Source organism: Dipodomys ordii, unplaced genomic scaffold, assembly GCF_000151885.1.
Source record: "Dipodomys ordii isolate 6190 unplaced genomic scaffold, Dord_2.0 Scaffold29, whole genome shotgun sequence".
In the NCBI taxonomy this organism is placed as follows: domain Eukaryota; kingdom Metazoa; phylum Chordata; class Mammalia; order Rodentia; family Heteromyidae; genus Dipodomys; species Dipodomys ordii.
The window spans coordinates 2,774,478-2,782,982 of NW_012267245.1; positions in this window are offsets into that span (position 1 = coordinate 2,774,478).

An 8,505-nucleotide genomic window follows, 5' to 3' on the forward strand; every position below is an offset into this window, starting at 1 on the left:
TCCCCCTCCTCCTTCCCTCCCTCCCTCCCTCTCTCTCCCCCCCCCACACACTCCCTGACTTGAACTCAAGGCCTAGCTCTAGTCCCTTTGCCTTCACTCAAGGCGGGTGCCCCATCACTTGAGCCACTCCCAGCCCCACTTCCAGCTTTCGGCTGGCTCCTTGAGGATAAGAGACTCATGGACTTTGCTGCCCAGGCTGGCTTCGAACTACGATCCTCAGCTCTCAGCCTGCTGAGGAGCTAGGGTGACAGGCGTGAGCCACAGGGCACCTGGCTAATGGAGCTCTTCTTTTAGGCCCCCCGAGTCTTCATGGACAGATCTCACCTAGTTTAAACTTCCAAGCAGTCAAAAGCAAGTGGATATTAATGTGTGATAGCCAGATTTTTCAAAACACACACACACAAAACAGACACAGAAAAAAATGTGACCTATGAAATACGCAGTTTTACTCCTACAAGCTCAAACTTAACCCTTAGGCTTTAGTCTTAAATCTCACCTGGTGACCCGTAAACCACCATGACATTAAAATTTAAAAAAAGAAATCTAGATAGCAAGTGATTGAAAACCTGTCGTGTTGGCATCTCTAGACAGCAGGAGGGAGGGAGAGAGAAGAAAAACCACAGACACCAATTTTCAGCACCGCGGACAGCACCCCAGGGCCTCCGGCTCATTTCTAGTGCTGAAAATGGTCCATTTGCTGCCCGTGAGGGCATTTTCTTCAGAGTTTGCAAGTGCTACTCGGCATTTATCATTTCCTTCCCAATCCAGCCCTTCGAGGTATACTATGGCCCCATGCTACAGGTGGAGCAATTGAGGGAAGGGTAAGTTCACAGGTCATGGACAGTAGCCAGGTGCTGGTGGCTCACGACAGTAGTTCTAGCTACTTAGAAGCCTGAGATCTGAGGATCTTGGTTTGAAACCAACTGGGACAGGAAAGTCTGGGAGGCTTTTATCTCCAACTAACCACCCAAAAGCCAGAAGTAGAAGCGAGGCTCAAGTGGTAGAATAGCAGCTAAGAGTGAATAAATTTAAGGACAGAGCCCAGGCCCTGAATTCAACCCCCAGTACACACACACACACACACACACACACACACACACACACTGGAAAATGGAGGAGTCAGATTTGCCTCGTGTGTGTGTGTGTGTGTGTGTGTTTGCTTGCTTAGGCCCTGGGCTTGAACTCAAGACTTGAGTGCTGTCCCTGAGCTTTTGTGCTCAAGACTCACACACAGCTCCACTTCTGTTTTTTGTTTTTGTCTGTCAGTCGTGGGGCTTGAACTCTGGGCCTGGGCGCTGTCTCTCAGCTCTTCAGCTCAAGGCTAGCACTTTACCACTGAGCCACAATGCCACTTCTGGTTTTCTGGAGATAAGAGTCACAGATTTTCCTTCCCAGGCTGGCTTCTAACCATGATCTTCAGATCTCAGCCTCCTGAGTAGCTAGGATGACAGGTATGAGCCATGAGTATCCATTTAGTGGCAAAAATCTATAGGCCTGGGTTGTGGGGTGGATCTGTGTGTGAAAGGTGAGAGTTCTGCTGCCCCCCTGAAGTTCTGTGGGAGCCCTGTGGGTAGAGGACAAACACCTGATAAACCCCAGAGAAAAGAGAGGCTTTTAGAGTTATTCACACTGGCACGGGAACCCAGAGCTTAGCTCTTTAGTGGCTGCTGTTGGAGACAGATCAGGAGGCCCCTGTGCTGAGCCGGTGATAGACTTGTGTGAGGCCTGGGGAAGAATAGGAAGGCCACAGGGAGAAGACGCAGGGGCTGAGATCTGCCTCAGAAGGAAGCTCCAAAGAAGAACCAGAAACAGGAGAAAACCCAGGAGGATGTGGTGTTTCGGAAGCCAGAGAGCAAGAACGTTCCTGAAGGACGGTCGGGTCAAGCGCTTCGGGAGGACAAAAACGGGTCGGGTCTGATGTGTCTGCTCAGGACTCCAAAGATAACAAGGAAGTTGCAGGGGTGGAGGGGACAGAGGGAAGGAGGGAATCACCATGGAGGGCGGGCATGCAGGCAGGGCTGGTAGTGGGAAGGAGGTGAGATCCAGAACCCCAGCCAAGCTGGAGGGCATGTGGCTTATTTGTGAAGTGTAAGGACACCAGCAGGGGGGAGGGAGTTGAGGGAAAGGCAGCCAATGGGAGGCAGACGTCGAGCCAACTCCCACTGCGGGTGAATGGAGTTTAATTATGCAGGGAAGTCTTGGAGAATGGGCGAAGGCACACTTCAGACCTCCTCTGGCCCCTAGGCCAGGGAGCTGCAGTTTTCCTCCTGGGTTCAATGTTGCTCAAGGGATGTCCTCGTAGTATATGGTATGGTCTGCTTGTCCATTTCTAGGTAATTTCTGAGGGGAAAAAATGGGATCTGGCAGCGTGGAAGCATCTGTTTGATCAAGAGACAGGTCCTGACTGCTGGAAGTCCTGTTGGTGACACAGAAGTCTCAGGGAATATGGTCAAAGCTCTGGCCATGTCTGCTAGGAGGACACAGACACCACCGCTATCTATCTGCGTCTTTTCTGACCTCTTTAATCATAAAGACATTTAAAAAAAAATCCACATGACAGCCTGGCACCTGTATTCCTAGCTACTGAGGAGGCAGAGAGCAAAAAAAAACAAAACAAAACAAAAAAAGCTCAGGGACAGTGCTCAGGCCCTGAGTTCAAGTCTCCACCCCCCCCAAAGAAGTCTAGACAAGAAGCTAGGTATGATACCTGTCATCCTAGCTACTCAGGTGGCTGAGATCTGAGGATCACAGTTCAAAGCCAGCCCAGGCAGACTAATCCATGAGACATTTACTTCCAATTATCAAGCAAAAAGCTAAAAGTGGAAGTGTATAGCTCAAGTGGTAGAGTGCCAGCCTTGAACAAAAAGGCCAAGCTAGAACACAGAGGTGCTAAATTCAAGTACTGAAGCCCTGGCTCCAGTACCAGCACACACACACACACAGATACACACACACACACACACACACACACTCCAAGCAACAGGACAAAACACTGGCTGAGGCAGAGGAGGAACTCAAAACAGGTAGAGAAACAAGCCTTGTAGGTTTACAGTTTACTTGGCCAGCTACTAGCTGTGTGGCCACGATTGAAGCCACACTCCGTCAACCATATATAACACCAGGTTCGCAGAGGTCTGAAAGAAAAATGAACCCAGTGCCTGGCCTCCTTTCTGAAGGTATCAGGACTCTCCAGCCTACATGGTGGGCAGATCAGTGGGTATGTAGTGAGCCAGGTCTGTCCAATATCTTTTCTTTTCTTGAACTCTGGGCCTGGACGCTGTCCCTCAGCTCTTCAGCTCAAGGCGAGCGCTCTACCACTTGAGCCACAGCGCCACTTCCGGTTTTCTGGTGGTTTATTGGAGATCAGAGTCTCAGGGACTTTCCTGCCTGGGCTGGCTTTGAACCGTGATCCTCAGATCTCAGCCTCCTGAGTAGCTTTGTCCAGCTGGCCAAGATGGTATAGTGGTTTATTCTAGGGGTGGGGGGGTGAACTTCACACTTTCCTGGAACTTGAGAGGCTGCAGGATTGATGGGGGAAGAGTCTGCCTAGGCCCGGAGTACAACCTGGTCACCCACACCGTGTGATGTGAGTGTGCTCACTCAATTCGGGTTGGTCTGTCTCTAGGACACACACTCACACACACGTACCCTGCCAGAAGATAAACAAGCGCCTGCCGCTCCTTGGCGTGCACCCAGGCCCGGGGGTGGAATAAACAATCCCTGTGACTTTCTGAAAAAGCAAATGTGTATGGCAACAGGCACCATGGAGACAAGCAGACTGTACCAGGGCAGAGACAGAAGCCAGCCTCCAATGCCACCCCGGGAGTGTCTGTATGCGCATGCGCGTGGCCAGGCCGCCCCAGGCATTCCCTACGACCCCACATGCGCATGCGCGCCTCCCTGTGAATGGTACGCCTCTTCTTCTCTCCCAAGTCGGTATTCATCCAACATAAAGCCTCTTTTGCACCCAGGCCCACCCTTTCCTGAGGTCCAGGCAACTACCCTTCCAGCTTTGCTCCAAGCCTTGAAGAAGATGTGAGATCTTCCAAAACACAATATCCCTAGTTTCTGATCTCTTTGTCTGTACACGGGTCCTGGGCTGGGCTGCATTTCAGTGACTCACAGTCCCTCTGTGTGTGTGTGTTGGTCCAGGGGGCTTGAACTTAGGGCCTAGGTGCTTTTGTGCTCAAAGCTAGCACTTTATCCTTTGAGCCACAGCTCCATTTCTGGCTTTTTGGTGGTTCCTTGGAGATAAGAGTCTCAGACTTGGGGCTGGGAAGGTGGCTCAGAATGCATGAGGCCCTGGGTTCGATTCCTCAGCACCACGTAAGCAGAAAAAGCCAGAAGTGGCGCTGTGGTTCAAGTGGTAGAGCGCTCGCCTTGAGCTGAAGAGCTAAGGGACAGGGCCCAGGCCCAGAGTTCAGACCCCCACAACTGACCAAAAAAAGACTTTCCTGTCCAGGCTGTTGAATTTGGACTATGATACTCAGATCTCAGCTTCCTGAATAGCTAGGATTAAAGGCACAAGCCACTGGTGTTTGGCATGAGGTCCAGCCTTTAAGTAAGGTGTATGTATGCTCTGTCTATGCAGGTCGTTGGAGGCGGGGGGGATGGGGAAGAACAAACCCATGGTTCTGGAAATCCTGTGCTTCAGGGATTCACGTGTAGAATGAATTCACAGGGACCCCCTACCTCCTTGGGGTGTGTTGACCCTCACACGCACAAACATCCTTGTGTACACAATACACACCCTAGGGATGGAAATGAGGCTCATGTACCATTCATGGACTCCCTGAGAATTCTGCGGCCCATATCTCCTATGGTTGTTGCTGTTTTTGTTTATCATGGGGTTTGAACTCAGGACCTGGGAGCTGTCTCTGAGCTTTTGTGCTCAATGCTAATGCTCTACCCCTTTGAGCCACAGCTCCACATCTAGTTTTCTGGTGGTTCATTGGAGACAAGAGTCTCATGGACATTGCTGCCTGGGCTGGCTTTGAACGGTGATCCTCAGATCTCAGCCTCCTGAGTAGCTAGGATGACAGGCGTGAGCCACCAGCGCCTGGCTAGCTAATATTGTTAATGCTACCTCAGACATACTTTATGAATGCTAGGGATTTCAACATGAATGCAAGAGTATGACAGTCTTGTCAGGGACACAGAAATGTTAAACATAAAACAAAACAAAACAGAAGTGGCGCTGTGGCTCAAGTGGTAGAGCGCTCGCCTTGAGCTGAAGAGCTGAGGGACAGCACCCAGGCCCTGAGTTCAGGCCCCACGACCAACAAAAAATAACAAAAACAAAACCCAAAAAGCTGCGTTCATGGAGCTAGAAAGGGACAAAACTGGAAGTCAGCAGCCATAGTCAGATAGACAAGAAATTTACTACTAGAACTTCCAGAATCTTGGGCTCGTCCAGCTAAATTCACATACAATGCCTTCCCTCACTTACACACACAGAGCATACAAACACCTTACTTACTTAAAGGCCCTGACTCACGCCAGGGTGGTCGTGTCACACCTGCACACATCCTGCTCGGTCAGTGCGGATATCCGATGCTCAGAATCATCTGAGAGGCCTGAGAGGCCTGGCTTGGATGGATGAGAGCCAAACCTGATGCCCACACAGACCACCAGTCCCCACCCCCCTTCCCCCTCCTCCCCTCTCTCCACTAGCAGCTGCAGGCAGGCCCTGGCCCGGACTGGGGGCGGCCTTAGAATTTACATGGGTGATTCAGCCTGAATCACCGCCCAGCTGCTCCTTGGCAGCCCCTCCCCCATTCTGCCTGTAGAATCAGTTTGGAAAGCAGAGGTAGGTCTTGGGGTGGGAGACAGAGAGTAGTCACGGGAGTGGGAGGCAATCAACGATGGAACACTTAAAGGCATAAAAGATCCTCTGGACCAGGTGTTAGTGATGTACACTTGTAAACCTAGCAACTCGGGAGGCTGAGATCTGAGGATCCCAGTTCAAAGCCAGCCCCAGGCAGACAAATTTGAGATATTATTATTATTACTATTATTTTGGTGGATGGTGAGGTTTGAACTCGGGGCCTGGGCGCTGTCCCTCACCTCTTCAGCTCAAGGCAAGCGCTCTATCACTTGAGCCACAGCGCCACTTCTGGTTTTCTGTTGGTTCATTGGAGATCAGAGTCTCACAGACATTCCTGCTTTCCCCGGGCTGGCTTTGAACCGTGATCCTCAAATCTCAGCCTCCTAAGTAGCTAGGATGACAGACATGAGTCACTGGCTCCTGGCTGAGATATTCTTAGTTCCAATTAACAACAACAACAAAAGCTAAACTGGGAGACGGTGGCTCACGCCTGTCATCCTAGCTACTCAGGAGGCTGAGATCTGAGGATCGTGGTTCAAGAACAGCCCAAGCAGGAAAGTCCACGAGACTCTTATCACCAATGAACCATGAGAAAACCAGGAGTGGCACTCTACCTCAAGTGGTGGAGTGCTCGCCTTGAGCTGAAGAGCTGAGGGACAGCGCCCAGGCCCAGAGTTCAAGGCCCATGACCGGCAACAAAAAGCTAAAAGTGGAGCTGTGGCTCAAGTGGTAGAGCACCAGTGTCGGGTGAAAAAGCTAAAGAACAATGACCCAGGCCCTGTGTTCAAAATGCAGTACTAACATGTGCACGCACATGCACACACACACACACACACACACACAAATACTCTGAGCATAGTCACACAGTTGGCGAAATGAGAGAGCCAGGAAGGAGCTCAGACCTCCTGGTCCAGTCTGTAGAAGGTAAACTGGGAGCTGCCATGCAGCTAGGTGAGGGGCACAGGGAGAGGTGGGGAGGGGGCGGGCAGGGAGCAGCGGGGGGGGGAGGGAATGTGTTGGCCCTGGGGAGGGTATTTCAGCGGCATGGTAGGGGCAGGATGGTGTGTGGCATGGTTGTCATGATTGGAGCCTTGCAAGGGTCATGTGTGTGTGTGTGTGTGTGTGTGTTCGAATTGGGGTTTGAACTCAGGGACTTTTGCTCTTAGTGTTTTCTCGAAAGGCTAGGGCTCTACTACTTGGAGTAGGTGTGTGTGTGTGTGTGTGTGTATGTGTGTGTGTGTGTGTGTGTGAGTGTGCTGGTCCTGGGGCTTGAACGTAAGGCCCGGGCACTGTCCTGAGCTTTTTTGCTCAAGGCTGGTTGGTACCCTACCACTTGAGCTGCTCCTTCACGTCTGGCTTTTTGCTGGTTCATTGGGCATAAGAGATTCCCTGAGCTTTTCTTGTCTAACTTCACACTTGCCTGACATCACCCTGCGACCCTCAGATCTCAGTATCCTGAAGTAGGTAGCTAGGATGGCAGGCTTGAACCACCAGCACCTAACTTCTTACAAGGATTCCTTTTTTTTTTTTTTTTAATTTTTGGTTGGTTGTGGGGCTTGAACTCAGGGCCTGGGCACTGTCTCTGAGTTCTTTGGCTCAAGGAGAGCGCTCTATCATTTGAGCCACAGCGCCACTTTCTGATGGTTCATTGGAGATAAGTCTCAAAGACTTTGCCGCCTGGACTGGCTTTGAACCCCAATCCTCAGATCCCAGCCTACTGAGTAGCTAGGATGACCGGTGTGAGCCACTGGTGCCAGGCTTGCCGGGGTCTTAAGGGCTATGCAGAAAGCATGGCAGAGGCATTGATGTGTCGAGATTGTCAGCAGTCTTGTTTTACTGTCCTGCAATTCATGGCTTATGGAATCATTTATGCTTTCCAGTCTTCCAGGGTTTCCAACCAGCACCCTTAAGGTTAACAAGTCCAGATCTGAGAGTTCTTACCAAGGAAGCTCCAGTGTCCTGAAGCCTCAGTTTCCCCCCGTTGAAAAAAAATGCATCCAGGCCCCTATCAAAGTAGACTGTTCAGAGACATGAGTGAAATCATACTAATCTGCCCTTTAGAAGCTGGGAAGGACTTCACAAAGGGCTGGTGTTTTTTTGTTTTTGTTTTTTTTTTACATTCTGCTTTATCCCTTAGAAAAAGAAAACATCTGTGGGTGCTGGGCAGAGGGGCATTGTGGGCTTCTGGAAGCCTGGGGGTGGTGCTGGGGAGGGGTTTAGTGGGTGACATCTCTTCTTTTTCCCCCCTGCCTGGGTTCTGTCTGGTCTCCCCCCTCCCTCAGCCCAGAGATCCGTTTCTAGGCAACGGGATGGATGCAGAGATGGTTCGGAGGGGAGAGAGAGCTATAAATAGGGAAGGGAAGAAAACAAAAATAAAGTTCCAGAGAAAGCCTAGAAGCGGCATTACTTGGCGGTGGGGGGAAGAGGGGACCCAGAAAAACGATGAAAGGGCAGTTTTCAGGTTAGTCGTTGAGCAGGAGTGAGGAAGACTCAGAGGCTGGAGGAGAGCTGCCCAAGGGGAAGGAATACAGACAGAGGTAGAGAAAGTCTGAACCAGGAAGAGGGGCTGGAGGCTGAGATCTGGAGCAGTCTGATGGGACTCTGTCTCTGTGCACACAACATCCTGTGTACATACACACACACACACACACACACACACACACACACACACACACACA